The sequence below is a fragment of the Triturus cristatus genome, chromosome 3_2 (genome assembly GCF_964204655.1).
Source record: "Triturus cristatus chromosome 3_2, aTriCri1.1, whole genome shotgun sequence".
Classification (NCBI taxonomy): Eukaryota; Metazoa; Chordata; class Amphibia; order Caudata; family Salamandridae; genus Triturus; species Triturus cristatus.
In genome coordinates, this window is record NC_140584.1 from 296,320,689 (window position 1) to 296,342,933 (window position 22,245).

The window sequence follows — 22,245 nt, forward strand, 5'->3', positions numbered from 1 at the left end:
TTGACACTGTGCCTTATGGGAACAGTCCGAACTGGAAAACCAAGTCTTCCCTGAACAGGAAACAAGCATTCTGGGACTGGTTTCTGCTTGAATCCACTGGCAAAGTGAGCAAGGGACCCACATCTGGGCATACCCTGCCAACTTTGGGTGAACAAAGAAAACACAAGGATGCATATGGGAATTGCTAATGTCTTTTCTGTTCCAATCAATCCTTCCCTCTCAGCATACTGTTATACACCATAAGGGTGAGAATGCTCTTCTTCACGTCCTTTAAGGATCTGTGGTTACAGGGGCTGGGTCTGGAGAGGCCCGATAGCTCGGCCACCTCCTACTCACACCGGGAGGGAGTTTGTGCTCAGTGCCCCCCTATATGGGTGTTCCCTTTATTGGTTATTTCCTTGGTGCTGTACTGGGGATCTGTTTCTGGGTGTTCAGGATGGCTTTGGCGTGTTGGGGTTGTTGAAGTGGGTGGGGGGAGATGGGGAGGGAGGGAGTGGTTTGTGGGTTTTTCATGTGGCCAGACGGTCTCCTCCTATTGTACTGGATATTGCTTATGATTTCTGTTTGCAAACTGAACACGTGGTAGATTCTTTATTCTATATGCTCTGCTTTCGATATGCACAATACTGGTATGACGATCTCTTGTCTAACATGGAATGTGCGGGGGCTTAATTCGCCAAAGAAGATCCGGCAGGTGATAGCTCACTTAGAACGACATCACATCGGCATCAGCCTCCTGCAGGAGACACATCTCACACGGATCAGCTGATTGGGACTCGCTGGGCTGACTTCCGCCTGGCCTCCTCTTATTCCTCTTACAGTCGGGGGGTGCTCACACTGATAAAGAAGGGTCTTCCCTTTACCGCACACCGCACTCATACTGACTCTGCAGGCCGCTATGCTAGGGTGCATGGTACTCTGGCAGGTAAACTGGTGACCATTGTTAACTGTTATGGTCCCAATATCGATGACCCTGGCATGTTTGAGAGTCTTCTAGCGATCCTTCGAGACTGGCCGGACGTGGCGATTCTCTGGGGGGGGGAGACTTCAACACTCACCTGGACCCCAGTAAAGATAAGTCCATTGGTAGGGAGAGGCATTCGCCAGGGGCCGCTCAGGTAATCAACTCCGGTATAGTGGAACTCGGACTGCTAGACATATGGCGGCACAGACATGCAGAAACACTAGAAGGTACGCACATTTCCACAGCACATGGCAGTTGGTCTCGTCTTGATTACTGGCTGGTGAGCGATGGAGTGGCGGGATGGGTGACGGGGCTGGAAAGCCTGCCACACACTCTTTCTGATCACTACCCTGTGCAACTCACTTATTGTATTCCCCAGGTGACTCTTCGATCCTTCATCTGGCGCTTCCCCCCTGAGGTGTTGTTGGACCCTCTCTATTTGGAAACTATTCGAGATGCCCTCACTCAATACTTTGCCACCAATACAGGGTCTGTAGATTGCGCTGGAATGCTCTGGGAGGGATTCAAGGCCACTATTCGGGGCATTTGCATTAGTACATCGGCTGGCATATTAAAAGATTTGCGGGCCAATTAGCTAGGGTAGAGGCTACGTTGACCCGCCTCGAGCGTGACTATGAAGGTGCACCTAGTGAGTCGACCTTGGCGTCCCTTAAAGAAGCCATGCTGGAACATGAGAAACTGGCAGAGGAGGAGCTCCGCTACATCTCCAAGCGTCATGTGGCCCGCTCATATGGGGAGGGTGGGAGACCTGGACACCACTTAGCCATGAAAATTAAACATCGCATGAGCAAAGATGTGATCACTAAGATCACAGACGCTGAGGGTCACGACCACTATATCGCCACAGACATTACAGAGCAGTTCAAGCGAACATACGAGTTGCTGTACATGTCTCAAGGCGCGACAGACACTGCGGAACTCGATGCCTATCTCTCAAAGGTGGCTCTTGCATGGTTGTCAGAAGGGCAGAGGGATTACATAGGTCAACCTATCACAGTGGAGGATAGCCGCATGGCCATAACCTCACTCCCTAGCAAGAAGGCCCCTGGCCCGGATGGCTTTCCCACTGAATTCTACAAGGCATATGCTGAGGAGCTCGCCCCCTTTTTATTGGAAATGTACGCGGAGGCCTATGACTCAGGTGTACTTTCCCCGTCCCTTCGTGAGGCATTAATTATTACCCATTTGAAGAGGGACAAACTGTCTGTACATTGCGACTCATACAGGCCGCTATCGCTCATTAACACTGATGCAAAAATCCTAGCGAAAATACTGGCCACCCGCTTCCAACCGTTGATGCGAGGCCTGGTCCTCCCGGACCAATCTGGGTTTATACCTACGCGATCCACATCTCATAATCTCCACACCCTGTTTACTCTGCTCCACACCCTCGCTCCTGAATTGCTGGCGGCAGCTGTAATGCTTGACGCTGCCAAGCCATTTGATTCAATCGAATGGGGATATTTGTTCTATGTACTCCAACGAATGGGCTTCACTCCCTTTTTTGTTATCTGGGTCAAATTGCTCTATGCACGCCCTACGGCGCGGGTCCGTGTGGGTGGACATACCTCAGACTCGTTCTCCATAGCTAGGGGCACCCGGAAGGGGTGCCCCCTCTCACTGCTGTTGTTTGCCCTCACACTGGAGCCCTTGGCCTGTCTCATACGGCAATGTCACAAATTCGAGGCATCTTGTGCTTTGAGTGGAATCTGCCGGCTGCTGCTGGGGTCTTGGAGCAGCGTGTGCCGCGGCGCGGGGATTGAGCCTGGTCCCTGGTCCATGGTCCCAGGGTTGAGGAGCAGGAGAGGAGCCGGGAGGAGCTGGGAGCCGGGAGCTGTATGTACAAGGTGAGGGGGTGCCGTTCCTCTCTTCCCTAACTGCACTGCACCAATATTGGAGTTGGGTGTTTGGTGAATTTGCTGGCACGCTACAAATATAGAAACATTAAAATATTGAAAAGCAAGCAGTGGACTTGGACCCTGTGATTACAACGGGACTGCGAGGACCAGCAGCCCCGTAATTCTGTGCAACTGTGTGCTTCTTTCCCCGCCCCCACCTACTTCTACTTAATTGCCTACACATACCGCTTTGCGGGACGCGCGCAGGTGAAGCCCGGGCCAATGGCGGGCCCGTTAGAGATCGGAGGAGGCCGGGCCGGGGCCCCCTTTTAACAACTATACTATACCTAGGAGGCTTCGTTGCAACGGAAGGTAGGAGAAAGAGATAAATTCTGCTATAATCTATCGACAAAGATGCTTGCAAACGAATGTCACAAATATGCGGCTATTAATCTGCACCACCGTCCACTCATTATTTCGTTATGTGCGGAACATGGTGCTTTTCATTAGGGAATCCCGCACTCACTTGGCACCCTTTCTGTGGGAATACATCCAGTTCACTCGGTTCTCAGGTTTATCTATAAACTGATCTAAATCAGTGGTGATGTCGCTGACCGCATGCACACTCCTGCATGAGTTGGAATTTCCCCTGGAGTGGGCGACAGAGTCGGTCAAGTATTTGGGAGTCTGGGTTCACCGGGATCCTGACAGAGTGATCTGGGAGAATAATGGCACTGCTGCCACGCTATTGGAACAGCACATAGACAGATGGATCCGGCTTCCCCTCTCCCTTGCGGATCTCATTGCACTCGTAAAGATGGTGGTGTTGACGAAATTTTTATACCTTTTTAATAATTTGCCGGTCCCTCTCAACATTTAAGTAACTTCGGTCATTGCTTCTTCTTCTGGTCTGAGGGGTGAAGCAGGCTCGGGTGGGGTAGCGTACTCTCCTCCTTGATTATAAGCATGGGGGATTCAATGCTCCTGATATTTATTTGTATTATATGTGTGTGCAGGCACAATACGCACATTTCTGGTTCACAGCTCATGATTTCATTCCGCATGTAGCGGTGGAGCACTGGGACGCACACCCCATACCGCTGAGCTCCATCCTCACACATAGCCGTCGATTTACGACCCGTGATACGATTAACACCATCAATTCGACAACAGCTGCCTGGCAGGCATTGGGTCGCATAGCTGGGAAATTGCCTTTATACTCTCCACTGCTTCCCATCGCTTACCACGCAGACATTTCAGTGACACACGAGGCGGGTATCATGCGCACCCTAGTACAGGCGGGTATTGACAAAATGCAGGATTTATTACCACATGGCATCTGCGGATGTTGATTATATCCAGCATCAAACCCCACTGTTTACTTTTTCGCTTCATAGACTCAGGAGAGCATCGCAAGCCCACTTCCCGACATTCCCTGCGGAACCCCCGACACCCTTGGCATTACACACCCTGCTTACTAGCCCCACACAATGCAAGCTGGTCACTAAATTATACCGAGCAGCCAGGTCGGACAGGGCCCTCACTGATAAGAGTCTGAATAAATGGAATGAGTGTCTAGATTCGCAGCTCACTCGGGAAGACTGTTAACACTACTGTGCTCTGACTGGTGCACTCACCCCTAACGGAAACCTACGTATCATACATTTTAAATACCTTCACCAGATCTATCATACGCCCCACCGGCTTTTTAAATATGGTCTCAGGGAATCAGACGCATGTACACGGTGTGGTGCTTCAGGGGCGGATTTTTGGCACCTAGCTTGGTCCTGTGGCCAGGTGAGAAGTTATTGGTCTGAAGTCATCGCTAGACTATCCAAGATTATCGGGGTGGCACTGGTCTGTTCACCTCAGGTATGTTTATTGGGACTACTCCCTTTTCTAAAAGGTACTAAGGGGTAAACTGGCTAGGGTGGCAATGCTCATTGCCAAGCGACGGGTGGCGATGGTGTGGGATAGTAGACGGAGTCCTACAGTTGCACTTTGGCTCAAAGACATACTGCAGAGAGAACTTAGTGTTATATGCGGAGGAGTTGCCGGTGACCTCCCGTCCGCATGATATCTGGGAATCTCTGTTGATTTACTTACGTGCGCTTGTTCCGCAAGATACCCCTGTAAATGAGACTGTGTAAACGCTGCTCAATGTCAACAGATTGTAATGTACGATATTTACTGATGCATTGTCAAGCTAGAATCTACCATTTGTGTATCTACCTTATGGCCACAAGTTGTTTGCTTTATTGGTTTTTCATTTGTCCTTCCATAATGTCATTATTTTGCACTGTTGACTTTGTGTCTTGTATGATGCACTATAAAACTCAAGGATATGTTGGATGGAGTGCCAAACCTTTTCAGACACTCACCCCAAGTCACAGATCTGGAATAAATCCATCATCGTTCTTTATCTCACTTCGCCACCTCAGTTCAGACACAGCTATATGCAAATCAATCTTGACCCTGTGCTTCATGGGAACAGTCCAGCCCGAACTGCAAAGCCAGGTCTTCACTGAATCGGAAACAAGCACTCTTGGACCGGTTTTGGAGTAACACCCCTCATCAGCCAGGCTAGCTTAAACCCAGTAGCAAAGTGAGCAAGTGATCCACATCTGGGCATACCCTGCCAACTTAGGGTGAACAAAGCAAACAAAAGGAGATGATGGACGGAGCACAGTCAACAGCAACCACAACAGGTACAGCACCCACCGAGGCATGGAGAACACCGATATCCAGAGTGCACCATTGTGGCAACAGTCAAAGGATATCATCAGCAAGTCTGGGAGTGAGGCTCAGCCAGATTCTCAGCAAGGTGCTGTATGTATGTGTTAAAGTGTCTGATTCTGACCCCGGACCTGAATCCAGCATTGCAAAAGGGTTGACTGTGTTGGGGCACCTCCACCATCACCTGTTCCTGTTCCTCTGCCACGTGCTGCATTGTGAGGCAACCACCTGCTCGTCAATAACCCTGGGCGGAGTATGCGTAGTAGAGCTCTGCGTAGTTCCACATAGGAAAAAAAACCTCTGTGGAACTACACGGTGCTCCGCTCCGCTCCGCCCCGGGACCATCACCACACAAAGCAATATAAATTTTGTTTTAAAATCCACCACTTACCTTGTCTTCTGCCTTCCCTGCTCCTCGCCGCGGTGTCTCCCTTCTTCCCGCGTCCTCCGCCTCGCATCCATGTAGGTATTAGGTCTTCCGTGAGATGCGCATACACAGTTCACGCATGACGTAATACGTACAGGGTGCCGAGGAGAACGCCGAAAGAAGGGAGACACAGCGGCGAGGAGGAGGGAAGGCAGCAGACAAGGTAAGTGGTGTTATTTTAAAATGTTTGTAATATGGGGCTAGCCTCGTACTCTGCTCTGCCACAGAGGTGGAGATTTTCCCAACTTCACGTTCCCAGCGGAGCGCGGAGTTGGTAGATCTCCGCAAACTCCACTGGTGGAGAGGAGTACAACGCCTGGGGTTACTCGTCAAGAGAGTCGCCTGTGAAGAGCAAACCTAAGACTCCTTCAGGGAGCAGTACCATCATCCTCTGGGTGGGGGACCCTTTCAGTTGCAGCCAAGCCTAGGCTTCCTCTGGGTTTTGGAAGAAGTGTGTTGCTTCACCATCTACCACACGCAACCTGGCCGGGAACAGCAGTGCATACTTAATGCCCAATGTGTGCAGCTGATGCTTCACTGAAATGTAGGTGTTTCAACACTATTGGACCTCCGCTGTGTAGTCGGGATAAGCTGTAATACCAGCGCCCTCACAACACCAAGGGCCCTTGGCTCAGAAGAGCTGAAAAATAAGATCTCTGTCCCTGTAATTCAAGGAGTCTGGCAATCACTGCGTAAGAGCCCGAGCCAGATGGTGGGGGATGGCTTGGAATGTGATGGGTCCTTTCAATAGAGTAGAACTTGGGGAGGTGGCCCTCCAGCACTGGACCTCACAGATAGATTTCCAGGAACAACTCCATTTTGGGGGCCTCAGAGCATTCAGGAAAGCCCAGAAGACAGATGTTATTGCACCGGGAGTGGCCTTCCGCATCCTCAGCTCAGGACTGTGGGACCTCCATGCGCAAGAGTCAGACTTGTGATTGACCCTCTTGCAGTGCTGGCCGCATCCAAGTAAAGGACGATTTTGTCTCATCCACTCACCGCATCAATTTCCTGTGATTTGTGCAGAGGACGTTCACCTCGATATTAATTGCATCAACTTTGGACTCCAGAGAGGCCCTCGTGTTTAGGACTGCTTGCAGAATCTTCTCAAATTGTCCAAAGTGACTGCCAGAGTGGTTTCCAGTGAACTCAACAGGCCACCAGCAGCAGGGGTCTGTGGGAAAGGAGGTCCGCAATGTCCCTATGCACCTCAGGGAGTAGCCTGCCCTGCTTAGGCTTCACTATCACTGCTAGAAAAGCCACGCACACAGTAGGCATCAGTTCAAGCCCTATAACATCACTCCAATCCCCAGCCACGGGGTGCACAGAGGGCAACATGTGCTGGGGCCTCCCCCGGGCACAAGGGGTGGGATTCTGACACATAAGATACACCAGCCTCCCACGGGCTCTGCAGAGGCATAGCCTGGGAGTGCCCCCAAGACATTACTCAGGCAAGGCAAGTACCACCAGCTTCCAGTAGTTCCTGGCTATATAGAAGTGCACAGGGCAGGAAATGAGTGGCATCTAGTGCAGATGTGACACCTGCTCCGCGTTCCTGCCACTCTCAATTCAATAGTCCGTGCACTCCCTGGGAATGAGAGATCCAGTGTTTTGGGGGGGCACCAGGCTTAAACAGTGGACAAGGATGGAAGAGTCAGCCCCATTGCCGCCAGCTCAGCCACACACTCACCTCACTGCAGGTTAGGTGGAGAGTGCACCGTGGGTGGCCGCAAGGTCTCTATAGCACATAACAGTTTAGCCCTCAGGGCTTAGGCCTCAAGTTTCATGTTCTCACCTACATCCACGGCCGCCTCCCGTATCGGCCACCTCTTCCTCTGGAGCACCTGTTACGTAACAAAGGCCCCAGCTGTGCACGGAGGCCCAGAGCTCCAGGGGTTCCCTCAGTACAGTACCCTGGCCTGAGATCTCTTGAATGAGTTTGGAGAGGGGCCCTCCATGTAGTTTGCAGGGGGCCCCCTCAAGTTTCATTACCCCACTGCGGAGCATGAGGGGCCGGCTCTCCAGTGATTGGCCACGCAGGAAAACTCTAGCTGCTCCAGCCACTCGATTAGCTGCCGGGCAAGGGGTGGCCCACTTGGGGCCCGCTGCTCTCCAAGCTGCCCTCCTGCAACCTGTATCAGACGGCTGCAGCAGGGCCTCATGTTCCATTCCTGTGGCCAGATTCTGGGGGTACCACTCGCCCACATCATCCAATGCTGTGGTCCGTGCCCGCGGCCCGACTCAGGTGAAATCTTCTCCGCTGGAGTCGGCCATGCGGGCGGTGTAAGCCCCAAGCCCAACTTTTTGATATCACTGGCTAGTCCCCACTGTTGTTGCACTCTACCCGCACCCCTCATGCACCAGGAAGTCGGCACGTACGGGTGGAGCGGACAAAGCGCAGATTTACCAGGATTCTACCCCAGGCCCCATACGATGCTCAACAAGTTATGACTGCTGTCCATTTCGGACACACCCAATGCATGTGATTATAGAAGAGACCCTTGAAAGACCAGAGCTGAGCTGATATTGGAGATAGGATGTGCGGGGCTGTCGTTAAACCTATTAAATAAATGGGCATGTCATACAAGCTCTGTCTAATGTTCCAATGGAAAATATTTAGCATTTGCCTAGAATGTACATGTAGATATTCATTGAGTTAATTCATTATTTTAAGTTGAAAGAACAGTTGATTTAAAAGAAAGTTTGAGACTGAGGGACTTTATGTAAAAGAAAATTTAAATCGGTCATTGACATTTTAATGTTGTCTAGTCTCACCTGTGAGTTTAATCCCCCCCCCTTTTTTGTTGTAAACAAATCCTGCAGGTTTTTAACCCCAGAATGTTTATTGCAATATGTTCGCTAATGTTTTTGTTAAAAAAAGAAAAACTTCGCCAACTTCATAAAGTACCTGAAGTTAAACAAAAAACAATGTTGCCGAACGTATACTTCAACTTTGCAATCCCCTATTTTGTAAGCTATGTTAAAACTTGAACACTGAAGGAGCCGGGTCCACGTCCTAGACTTACTCTGGAACCACTCGTCGATGGCTCGTTGGTTCCTGCTTAAAAGTGTAGAGGGGAGAAAATCATTTGCCAATCATACGTAGGCCTCCCGATTTTATGGTATTTATTTTTTTGCCCTTCTCGTCTGTATTTATCCATGTTTATTTTTTGCTAGTTTTATCTGTATTTATCCATATTTATTCTGGGTTTTGTGGAAAAATTAAGGTTAAATTAGTTTATTTCCACATTTATTTAACCGATAGCTATGCACTCATGCTTGAATGTCTGCCAGATTTCAGTACTGTGAACACCTGCAGAAGATAAATCAGTGCACTTATATGAAAATATGCACATTTCAGTATTAACTTTGTGCACATCTACGGCTGTTAAATCCGCTTTACTAAACTTCCTTTCTTTTTTAACTCCCTTATCTATCAATCCACACATCTATTGGTCTGGCAGTCATGGCAGACACTATTTAGAATTACTCAAAAAGTAGCCCAATTTCTGTTTTTATCCACATTTAAAAGTAGATACAGTCAAGAAAATGAATTGTTTGTCTGTATTTATCTGTAAAAAATCAGTAGAAACAGAAAACAGGGAGCCTTAATCATATATAACCATTCAAATAAACCATGACTCCGAAGAATCACCGACTCCAGGTTCTATGTTAGTTGGTTTATTACAAAGCCAAGAACAATTGGACATACAAACACCTCAAGATGAGGGTGTAAAAATACATTGGGGTTAGTACAAAGCCAAAACTACGGGCAAAATTAAGTCTGAAGCATACTAAGGATGATCAGTTCTAGAATCAAGACGCAGAAGATAACTGCGCCGACATCAAGAGTCTTCTTCATTGGAGGTTCATAAGTAAAAAGCATTAGTCTGTCCCTACACTAACGCGATATTCCTACTTAGCATTTCCCAGGCAAGTTTAGGTAAAGGTGTCAGCGCGTGAAGACTTCCTAAGAAGTGCACTCATGTTGAATGGGTCAGGTAGCATAAAGATAGAGAGCTTGTTCTAAGAAGCTCCTTCCTCTGTTCTTATCAGATCTCCTCTTTTCCTCGATTCCCCGGGACACTGTCCGTAATTCCAACACGAAAATCTGAGGACTCACCCATCATCACATCAAACGATCGTCCCATCAAGCTAGACACCTCCTCGTAGGCAACTTTCCAGACGGTTGTGATTCTCCCCGGTGCTGGCTCGGTGACCTTGATTTCCAGGCTTCTCCAATGAGAAAGAACACTGTCTCACATTATCAGCACCGCTTGTTCAAAGGCATCCTCTCCTCCCTAAGCCTAACTCCTAAAACAAAAGCATTATTCTAACTAACAAAGATGAATTTCTCCACCTGCAACAGAAACGTGAGAAAGAGCAGATTCTGCATACACATGAACACTACGAACAACTTGCTTAGAGAGCCAGGGCAAAATACACATGAGGCCTACAAAAATTAGCTAACATAAGACTCAATATGAAACTTCATAAAGCACATGTATACCTGAACACTTTTGCTGTGCACGTTTAAATCAACGTGTTACACATCAGTAAATTGATTTCTCATTAGTCACTTACAAAATCAAACATTAAGGCTTCATCATTTAGAACACGATTACAATGCTACTTTCTTCACGTTGTACGAAAATAACTCAACCACCCCGCTTTACACATTATCACATTACACGTTCTAATAACCAAATAGTAGCAGAACAAGGGATTATATGTGCAGGTGTGAACTACTCGTGATTATAATGCACCCCTACAAATTATGGAGCACCATTGCGCTCTATCAACACCAGCGCTAGATATCGACGAGGTGGCATCGAATCACTGTGCTCCCACAACACCTGCCTTATGACCCGCCCATTCTCTTTGTAACCTAGATGTATCAGTCCAGCTAAGTGCAAAAAAGGCTGGTTTCAACGATCCACAGTCATCCATCCTGATTAATATTCAAGAGCCAGGATTCCTAATCCCCGTGCCTCGCCTGCCAATCCAGAGATAGGGGCCTGTAATGTACAGCAGACCTCCATCTTTGCATTTACTAGGTGTCATTATAACAATCCCTGGCCACGCGGGTTGCAATGCCCATTCCAAGGGTAGCCACCTGCTCCCTTCGATGACCACAGCTGTGATTCACACAGTACAACCTATCACAGACTAGGCAGCTTCCGCTTTGCAAATACTTACCAACTGACACGCGTTCTCAGTAACCTTCCAACACATTGAAAATGCCATTATAATCCCAAACCTAGACATATTGTTCCTTGCACATAGTTTGTTCATGACGAGCCTTAGCTGCCCATTTTTGCTCATGATTCTCAAGTTGACAGTCTGAGTCGCAAATACATTCATTTGTATCCCGAAATGTTATTTTAATGTCTTGCGTTTTGTTTTTTCGCCTTCATGAAACCTAGTGTAGGATTTCCGATCTTAAAAATAAATGGCAGATTGGGCCCTGGTTTCTAAACTTCACTCACAAATTTAGCGTACAGTAGAGCCATGTGCAAAGCTGTACAGTGGGCGCCCAGAGGCATGTTTTTTTGTGCAGAAATGCTATTTAGCTGTGGACTCACAGCCATGGCTCAAGTGCTCAGAGCTGGCTATGGCATGGCAGATAGGATTCAGGTGGGAGAAACCGTCTGGTGGCGCTGAACATTCAGTGCCAAGTGCCTTTGAGGAGGGTTAGAACATAAAATGGCTAATTGGCAGGAGGGTTATCTTCTTACAAAGCACAGCGAGGGCAGAAGGCCGAGAACTCTGAAAGGGAAAGACGATAATGAGGCCTTGTGATGAAGCACAATGGCGCGTGCAGGCCGCTGGCGGAGGGTCACTGGGAGTGGGAGGCGAGAGGGCTTCGAGAGGAGGCTATTATCAAATAATAGATCCTTTCACGCATTCAAAAACTCTCCAGAGTCTGCAAAATTGGTTTGGAAGCTCCCTTTATGTCAAACAGCGATCCCCTCTGTTATCACACTGGAGTGTAGGAGAAATGTGGCGGAGTGACACCAGACAAATACTCCCACCCTGGGGCATCCCTGCAGAAGTGTTAACGCCCGTGGTAGAGTCTGGGGTGAAATCAGGATACGCTGCACTACACCTGTGAAGTCTGTGTAGCCAAAGGAAGTCCAGAAAAAGCGAGAGAGATACCTCGCCTTACCCCAGCACAAGTGCACCCCCTATAGTCCCATTATTGGCAACACACCCCACCCAGACCACAACAGAGTAGGCATGCATAAATAAATACACAACACAACTTTTGTTTGGAGAAAATATTGCTGCAGGTTTGTTCCATACAAAAATATGCAAATATGGTGGGTTATCTTATGGGCGATCCAAGGGCAGGCAGCGGTACCAACCTATGCTGGCCTGGCCGCCTGATGAGCCAAGCACTGTGGAGAACCCAATCAGCACTACCCTTACGGGGGGTGATCCCCTTACTGGATCATGTGACACATTGGTCCCTTATTACTCAAGACCCTTTCAGGGCAGAGCGTAGCAAGGCAAGCCCCCGGTTGTTCAGGCCCACAACCGCCAGAAGGACTAACGGGGCGCCGACGTAATTGTTCCAGGACCCTCCCACGAGGCTCCTGGGATTTGGCTCTAGCACCCCTATTGTGCTCTTGCAGAGGTACCCTTCTGTACCCATAATGCTTCCAGAACGCCCTGTAACTCCGCCACAGCTCTGGAGGCGGCCCCCGTCACCTAAAGAGCTCCCCCCCACCAAAACAGCAATTTCTCACTTGCACCCTGCTATTTCCAGGGCCTCTTGCATGTCCAAGAGGAACAGATCCATACCAACCTGTGACAAGTGAACCCCATCAGCATCAAAATAGCCCTTCACCTTCATTTGGATCAGCTCATGTCTGATAAACCCAAAGCCTCTTTGGTCTGTGAACCTGCGCATTGCACTATTTACCCTTTTGCGGGAATGTTCCACCACCTCATTTGACTTGGCCCCGTGCCAAGCCAGGAGCGGCACTATTTCAGACCAGAAGAGCTCACATTGCCCCATGTACTTGCTGACATCCCCCAAGTCAGTCTTCATTGCCTGTAGGAGAGCACCCCTGCCCATGGCTGTGAGGTCGTTGCCTCTCAAGTGGATTATTATGATGTTGGGGAAACCTCTCTGCCTAGCCAGACCCTGCCCTAACCTGTTTAAGAGGCTGTTCCATCTCATGCCAGGGAAACCCCACCAGACAAACTTAGTGTGTGAAAACCCTTGCATCCACTTCCTGTGTGCAGCCCACTGAGCCAGTCTGGCGACGAACGAGTGACCGATCACCCACACTTGAAATCCTGGCAAAATAAACGGATGCCATTTTCACACACTTATTTTAATATTCTTGGTGTTCATACAATGCAGTACATGTTATGCTACTGAACTTCACAGCACACATAATATACAATTGCAACCTTGTTATGTTACTGAAATTCACTGCACACATAATATACAATTGCCACCTTGTCACTTAACAGGGGGATTTAGGTTCAGCTTACATTTACCTGTCCTACTCAAGGACGAATGTAGCGTTCAAAGCAACGGGACTCCCAGCGTCCCACTTTCTTTATGCTTTCCTGCCCCATGCCTGCCGTAAACGCTGCAGTGGCTGCCCCGATCGAGGCAAGCACACATGACCTTATCTATTTGGAATTTCGAGAGTGGCACCTAGTCTGCGTGCATCAGAAAGTAACCAGGGACATTGGGGCGAACCGCCAAGAAATCCTTGACTCTAGAAACTGGGCAGTACCTCTGATCCCCCAGCAGCATCAGTACTATGTCAGCCCCTCGCCCTGCTTGGTCTGTTTTGGACCTCTTGATATGGATCACCAACCTATCTGTCACTCTTACATCTTGGCTGCAAAAGGCATCTCCTGATTAGTCGGTTTTGGCCCTAGCCACAAGTTCGCTAATTCGGAGTGCCCCAAAAAACGCAAGGCAAAATGCAGCCGCAAAGAGTCGGGCCTCAAAATGTGAAAGGGTGACCTGGTCTACTACTTCTAGCATGCCTGGAACTCTGACTTCCTCCCTGGCCCACCCTTTTAGAGCCGCCCTGATCAAGAAAGCCTTGGTCGGATCTTACTCTCCTCTCAGCTTAATGTCATTGTTTACTGCCGCCAAATGACCACGAACCCAGGAATGACTCTTCTCCTGCTCTTTTGCCCATAGTACAAAGCCTTGCACCCTCCGTTCTAAGGGATGTGATGTTTGGCCCAGCGCCCTTGAAATATTCTGGAAGGAGGTGAGCTGAGTTTTGTATCTTTTCCTGGTCCCCGGTGCCTGAGAACGTTCACCCATCACTCTCAGTTGCTGTTCCATTGTAGAAGTCGCCATAGATGCGCTGGGAAAGGGGTCATCGCCTCTCTTGCTCGTGGCCAGGCCTCCCGGAAATGGAGCCACTGAAATCGAGAGAGAGCGTCAGCAGCTACATTCTTGACACCCTCAATGTGTCTCGCCCTACACTTGACATTGCAGCGCAGGCACGCCCTGGTTAGCTCCCTCAACAGACACAGCACCAGGGGGCATTTGGCTGTCTGCCCGTTGATGGCTTGCACCACCGCCATATTGTCGGACCAGAATACCACCCTTTTGGCTGACAGCGCATCAGGCCACAAATGTAGGGCAACCACTATGGGGAACAGCTCTAGTACCGTTATTTTAGCTGTTATGTTCTTTTTACGCCAAGCATTCGGACACTTTTGCGCGCACCATTCGGAGTCCATTATAGCATCAATGCCCTCCCTGCCTGACGCATCTGTGAAGAGACAGATTTCTGGGCTACCCGTCCAGGGGGATCTCCAAATGACTGTTCCATTAAAACTCAGCAGAAACTAATGCCACATCAGGAGGTCCTCCTTCAAACCAGTCCCTATTCTGACCATGTGATACTTTTTGTGTACATTGGCTGTGGCCTTTGCTAGTCTCCTTGCGAAGACTCTGCCCGCAGGTATCACCCTGGCTACGAAATTCAGCTTCCCCAAGAGGCTCTGAATGACACCCAGGGGGGCCTTGTCCTTGCCTAGGATTACCTGGATATCCAGCCGCAATGCCTGCACCTTCTCAGCCGGGAGCCTGGACACACCCTTGACAGTGTCCATCTCAATACCTAAAAAAGTGAGGACCTGCGCAGGACCCCAGTCTTCCCAGGCACCAACGGAACACCCAAGTGTCCTGCAAGTTCCTGGAAGTGAAGCAGTGCTCTGCTGCAGTCCCATGTCCCTGCCTCCCCTATGAAGAGGAAATCGTTCAGGTAATGCGTTACTCCCCCTGTGTTGTATGACCAGGTGAGTACCCACTGTAAAAAGCTGCTGAACGCCTCAAAGTAAGTGCAGGACACCGCACAACCCATCTGTATGCATTTGTCAAAGAAAAATTTGCTCTGACATTTAAAGCCTAACAGTTGGTGACTCTCTGGGTGGACTGGGAGCAGGCGGAAGGCTGACTCAATGTCTGCCTTGGCCAGCCAGTTCCCTTTCCCTGCTCTCCTGACCATATCCACCGCAATGTCAAATGAACAGTATGCGATGGAGCACGTTCCGTCCTCCAACCAGTGGTTGACTGAATTGTTCTCTGGGCAAGACAAGTGGTGTATCAAGCGGAAGGACCATGACACTGCCAGGTGACTGGCCCCACACTTACTGCAAATGTGTCCATACTTCCAAGCCTTTCCCCCTTTCCCCATGAGCAGGACCCCGCGTTGTACAATCTGCACGAGCCAAAGTTAATTGCTTGCCCCCTCTTCCCTGATTGCTGCCTCCCTGGCCTCCCCGAAAGGACTGCTTGAAAGGACGCTTCCCTGATTGCTTCTGTCCTTTGGAATTGCCCTGCCCCTTCTGACTTTTCGTGGTCCCCTTGGTGTCTGCAGTAAACTTCTGCATGTGCTATACTCATTGCCATTTTCTTGCGGAAGTCACAGTCATAGTTATGCAACCCTATGCCCCCAGTCTTTTCAGCCTCAATATGGATTAAACGAGAGCACTGCCACATTGCGGGACCCTGTTCTGGGTATTTCTCCATCACCACCACTGCTAATATAGCGAAAGCATCACCCCAATTCTTGATAGTCTTTTCTGGCCAGGTCTGGAATTTTACCTTTTTCTCATCGTCCTTCCCTCCCATCTCTCTAGTGTCCTGTCCGTCAGCCCCATGCATTAACAAGGTAAAGATGTCCACAAATTCCCATCTCTAAATCCCTTCTTTAGCCGCCAACGGTACTTCCCAAGCCAGAGAGCAGCATCCTGATGCTAGCGGAGCCACTGTGACGAGCGGCGGCGGTGTTGCTGCCGCTGTACCTGCCTTGGTGGCCTCTGCTGGTGTGGCGGGCTTGTGGGCATCTAGGGAGCTGCATGATGGGGGGGGGCAGCCTTGTCTGCCGCACTGGGACTGCTGCAATTACCTGTGTGATGGGTGCAGCCAGCGATTGTCCACTGGCAGCTGTATGTCCGCTTCCGGCCGGGGCGCCCCTGGTGTCGAGTTCTATTGCAGTTTGTGCTGGGAGTGCCTGCTGGGCCCCTGCCATAGCCCCAGCGGCTGCTGAGCCCGGGGGTTTCTGTGCCCTAGCGCTGCCAGCCAGTTCCCCCCAAACTTGCACAATGGCTGGTGGCCCCTCCTCCCTAAGTGAAGCGGCCATAGGCGTGGGTGTTTGTACAGTATTACAAAAACGTGATTTAAATTCAGCCAAGATGCTCAACATAGAGTCCATCATCTTACCCATTTTATCAGAGTTCGTGTCGCTAACCGTGATGGGGGTAGCGGGCTAACCGGGATGACTGCAGGCACCGCTGCTCGTGGAGGGAAAGTCCCCCTGACATTCTGCACTGGAGGCTCAGCTTGGAACTCCTTGTTTGTCAGCTGGCGACCCCGTTTCGACCTTCCGAGTGCTGCCTCAACTGGCCCTGCTGTGGCCGCAGCAGGCACGTCCTCTACTACTCCAGAGTCTGCTTGCTCACGGGCGTCAAGCATCCCTTTGGCCCAGGACACTCCTATGGCTTTCGCCATTTCCATAAAGTCTTCCCAGATTGCCTCCTGCGACGTGCCGGGCTTGGACAATTCCACTGTGGTGATTTGGGAGAACAGGAGGGGAGGGGATCCTTGGCTATCCATGCCTCAGGATTGTAGTGCAGAAACCTCTACGCAGGTCCTGAAGAGATAAAGGATCATAAATATATGACCCCTGGGCCATTCCGCCGATCTGCGGGTTACCCTCCCACCATTCTGCCTGGCCAGAGTCCATCCCCCCCTGCGTTGCCGGCACTTACTTCTGTCTTTGCTGCCCGGCTCACCCTAGCCTGCTGAAGTGTTTTCGTTGATTTCTGAAGAGAGATAAGCACTTGTTACGGTATGGCTGGATGGCGAGCGTTGCCCGGGCCCTGGGCCTGGCTCCCCGTTCCCGAACTGCCCCCCCTTTCCATTACCTGCAGCCTTGCTTACCCGACGTCTGTTAAAAGGTTGACCTTGTGGGGGCGGGTATCTGTGTTTGCAGGCAGGGGGGGGCACTCTTTGCTGTAAATAAAAAAACAGGGTTAAGCACTTCACTGCCCTTGCGGAGTCCATTACCCGAGGTAATGGGACCAGGCAGGGGTGTGGTGACCGGGAAGGAGGGGTGGTATCGTGCTCTTGTTTACCTCAAACCGAATCCGCCGTGACTTGCTCCTGCCTGAAGCGACCGTCTAACTAGCGTCCGTTCCACTTTCCTGGAAAGAACAACGGTTATCATTCCATAGCAGCTTGGTATCACACCAACCCTACCCCCTCCAGCCTCAGCTGGGCCCGGCCTCAACAACTCACTGATTCTGATGCTTGCGAGGCCCGGTGGCCTTCGTCCGTCCTTCTGATCGGGGTGTGGGCGATTTATCCGTAAACCTTGGTGATAAAAATTGACAACGGTTATGTCCCCTTCAAGGCGTCGCCCCAAGGCGCCCCCCTCCCCTTTGGCACACCCTTGCATGAATCTCTGCGCCGTATCTCCCATCAACCCGTGGTGGCCCCCTCCTCGGGCACCCCCACCTTGTTTGTCACCCCCAAATACCTCTGTGCATCTGCCGCCCTGTACCGCTTTCAGCCTTGCCTTTGGCTGAGAGCCTGCTCCCAGAGCCTCCACTTGACCGCACTTGACGATAATATCTGGGGGTGGCAAAGACAGCATGTATTGTTAGGCATTGCAGCATAATGGACTCCAGAGTCACTTAAAACACGGCGGCAGCACTAGGCGCTTGATTTTTTCTTCAAAAGCGCAAATAATGCAAAACATGTTTTGAACACATACTTTGGGGGTAAGAGCAAGAGACCTCAACCAATAGGCCACCATGGGCAAGCACCAAAATGGGGGGGGGCGCATTATACCTAAAGCCCAACAGACAAAACAGAAGGTATTGCACCTCTGCCCCCGCATGTTCTGTCACCATGCCGCCATAGCCCAGAACGGCGCTGCCACACTGCGACAAACCAGTGTGCCGCGTGTCGTGACGCAAATGAGAAGACTTACATGTCTGCCCCTCATATGATAAGGGGACACTAGGCCTGACAGGCCCCTTTTCAGTCCCAGCACGGTGGGCCCGCGATGTCCCCCCTTTCCATGAGGCATAAGACAAACCCAATCACCGTCACATGCTGGCGCATCCACCATAAGCGCCTCCCTGCCTGATGCTTAATTTCAACTGGCAACTCTTACGTGGGCGCCATGAGCTGCCATCCCCAACCTGGGAATGCCCCCAGCACGACCCGCCCGAGCTCACCTCAGGGCGTCCCAGCACATGTCCCGCAATAAAACCTCCCCACCTGCGGGCTTGGGTTAGGGCACCCGAGCACCATTCCCCAATATGAACCACCCCGGCCGTGCCGGGCTGCCGGGGTAGCCCCACCCTGCGTGGGGCACCCGAGAGAGCACTTCGTCTGGTAAAAGCTCTCCTACCGGTCACGCGGAGATCTGTAACCCTTGGCGTGCAGGGTCAGGCGGCGAGCATCGATAATCCCCGCTCCCGTTCCCCGGAGCGCCGGGTATCCACAACAGTAAGCCCCGGCCGCAACTCCTGAGCCCCCACGACGCTCCGAGTGAGGGGGGGATTGGGGGGCACCGGGCAGCAGCGAGAGCAGGCCCGAGTGAGGCGGGGGAAAGTGCGCAAAGCTTCAACGCTCTCCCAACTGAGCTAATGTGACTTGCTGACCACAGCCCAGACAGCGAAACCCTTGCTCCCCTCGCATTACTCCCAGACACGCCCGGTCACCTGGCCTACTACTTGCGAGCCAAGGCACCCCCAACCCGGGCCCAGCCGTGCCAGGTGGTTGCCCCCAACCAATGGGACCCAGTCTACTAAAGGACAGTCAGCAGAGGCAAAATGCCCGGAATTAACACGAAGGGGCTGCCAGCCCACCTCACGCGCTACCCCCCGGTCACTGCCTGCGAGTGCCCAGACCCGGGGGGCAGGGAAGCTCCGCCATGCCGAAGGAGAGGGCCCACTGCAGCGGTACAGCCTCCCCTTGGAGGGCCAAACTCCCCGCCGGTCTGGGGGAGAGCCGTGGTCACCCATGTCGCCCCATTGTGCCATGGGCCCGTGTCTGCCACTTCCTGCAGCCAGTAAAGACCGAACCGGTGGCCACTGCCCCCTCGCTACTTGTGCCCACCCCGTGACCGCGACAACTGCCCCCCGTGGGTCCCCACTGGAGAGCCTCATCCCCTCCCTCCTCTGCAAGCCCCACCAGGCTGAGGCCAGTTGGCGACTGCACGCAAGACGAAGGGGGCGGGGGGTAGGCAAGGACTCGCCACCTCGACAACGCTGCATCAGGGGACTACACGAGGTGCTGCGACAAAGACTAGCCGCCTTAGCAGTCCGCCAGGAGCACGTCCTCTGGGGTCTAGGATAGAATCTATTCTAATTCAGGCTGCTAGGTACCAATCGGGACGCCCGTGCGATGAGGGGTTGGGATAACCAAATTCCCTATACCCTGCCCCCCGTCCCGCCGCCCCACCTGCACGGCCTGGCTCTGACACCACCGAGCCTACTGCTGGGGCCGGAGCGGCCTATGCCGCGGGGAAGGGGTCCCCACGGGGGTGGCAAGATGTGGGACCGGGGACTTTGAGGCATTGTCTGCACTCAACTCGCACAATGCGACCCTGAGATGGAGGGGGGAGGCCTAAATACCCTCCCCACCCCACGGCGCGCCGGAAATGACGCGCTTGGTGCGCCAGGTAAGGGGACTCCTCCTGGAGTCCCGCATTAGTAGGGGGGTGGGGAAGTGCCCAAATGGCACTAAAGGGGCTGCCCTTTTAGGGTGGCCGCCTGCGGGGGCCACGGGCAGCCGCACATTCAGGGGACAATGAGTCAGACAGCTGCTGACCGAAACTTCCGGACCTTAAGAAGGTTATTGGTTTGGCAGGTCACATGTCTATAGCGGGCGAAGTGCTTCCTGTTAGGCTCTCTTGTTTTCAGTGCTTAATTTGTAAACAAAATAAGGTCCAGGCCAGAGCCGGTGTCAGCAGGTCATTGCAGCTTGCATCACCCATTGCCCCTACTAGTGCTGCCTATGACAGTACCAACACACGACTAACTATCACACTCCTACAGTTTGTGACAATTTTGACTTGTAACATACATTAAACATACAGACCAAAAGGAAACGGTTCAATTTACTGGACCCTAGGGTTCAGGTCGCACCTCACCTGACAATTCTCTTGCCAACCCTCCTGAATTTTAAGGGAGGCTTTAGGCGAATACTCACCTGGTCGTCGTAACACACTGCATTGGAGGCGCATTAGCCCTTAATAGGATCAAGGGGAATTAGATACGGGAGCTACAACGCCTTGATTTAGGTAATGTAACAGAGAAGGATTATAAAGCAACCATTAATATTGAATGTCCAAAAATATCGGACGGATTTTCTTCGCACAGTTTACAAATAGCGCTGCCAAAAATATTGCCCTGACGAAGTTCTTTGTTAAAGAACGAAACGCGTTGGCTGCTTAAGAACTATGAAAATATAAAGAAGAATAAAGAGGAAGTTTTGGAAATATACACATCACTGGATGGATATTTGATTATTAAGACTATGGACTCATAGGAGTGGTGCGACCTGCAGTTGGTTTAACATACATTAAACATGTCTAATACCTGCCTCCCAAGCTATTCTTATAGCTTTGGGGGACAGGTATTATTCATCTTCAATATACATTCAATTATTTAAAAAACGTTGTGCTCATCACATAATTAGACAAAAAACGTCACCTTGTGGCGGGCTGTCATAAGTGCCATTGTTGACAATCAAGTTCTGGTGCAGAGCACCGGAAGCCACCTGCTCAAATTAAGCACTGTCCGTGTTAAGAGTTGCTTCCCTCCAAGAACGTGAGTTGCTGAACCAGGAAGGAGGAGGTCAGTCTTTCAACTGGGAGATGATGATAAGAGGTTCCAAAACCCAACATGGTCAAGGCAGTGATGGTAAAAATTAGCTGTGATAGGATGATTAGTACGAAGGACTTGAACTTTGACCTTCCCATCTACGTTGGTAGGAGTCTTTTCTCTTTTTTACAGTAGCCCGTTTCTGTATATGTCTATTACAATATGAGTACTGTAAAAACATTTTTGTTTTTTTTGTATTGCGTATCCAAGACTTGTGTAGTCATAATATCATGTGACGTAGTCTGAAAATATGTAGTTTAAGTGAACACAAGTATTATTTCGAAATATTTTTCTGGTAAATGCTGTCTGGCTCTAGAACGTCAATCAGCCACACTCTAAATGTATTTCCTCCATATATAAGTAAAAACAGTAAATTATTAGTACATTTCCAGTACCGGCTGGTATGGCTCTCAGGTGGAGGGGGTCACGCCAGGGGGTTAATTTAATAATAATATATATTTTTTTTAAATTAAATATACCTTTCCGTTGGCCGGGACCCACGTCTTCTCTGGTCCTGCTCGCCTGCCTCTGGCAGGAAAAGGAAGCAGGCAGCCAGGTTCCCTCTTTAAGCCAGTCACAACACTACAAGCAGTGTAGTGATTGGTCGGGACACAGCCCAGCCAGGGGCTTATGGGGAGGCCATGTTCTCTGTGCAGGCTGTTTTGCAGCCTGCATGGAGAAGGGCAGAGTGTGCATGACTGGTTTGGGCGGCCCCAGAGGGCCGACCAAACAGTCTTTGCGCACTCAGTAGTGGGCACTCCTCCCATGCCCTGCTCGCAGAGCAGGTCCCGCAACCAAACATAAAATGGTAATAATTGAAAGTTATTACCATTTTATGTTTCCGCTTCTCGCACTGTGAG

General features: G+C 50.7%; 1 long non-coding RNA gene across 2 annotated transcripts in view; it reads right to left on the reverse strand.

Annotated features, from left to right (window-relative positions):
• The window catches only part of LOC146857186 (uncharacterized), a 129,231-nt gene that overhangs the window by 101,564 nt on the left and 5,422 nt on the right, over nt 1-22,245 (reverse strand). The window contains exon 1 of one of the 2 annotated variants that reach the window (XR_014979547.1): nt 10,110-10,240. The exons of the other annotated variant lie outside the window; for it this stretch is intronic. This is a non-coding gene — a long non-coding RNA (uncharacterized LOC146857186). Of the gene's footprint in view, nt 1-10,109; nt 10,241-22,245 lie in introns of those variants that run through there. 2 annotated transcript variants of the gene reach the window in all.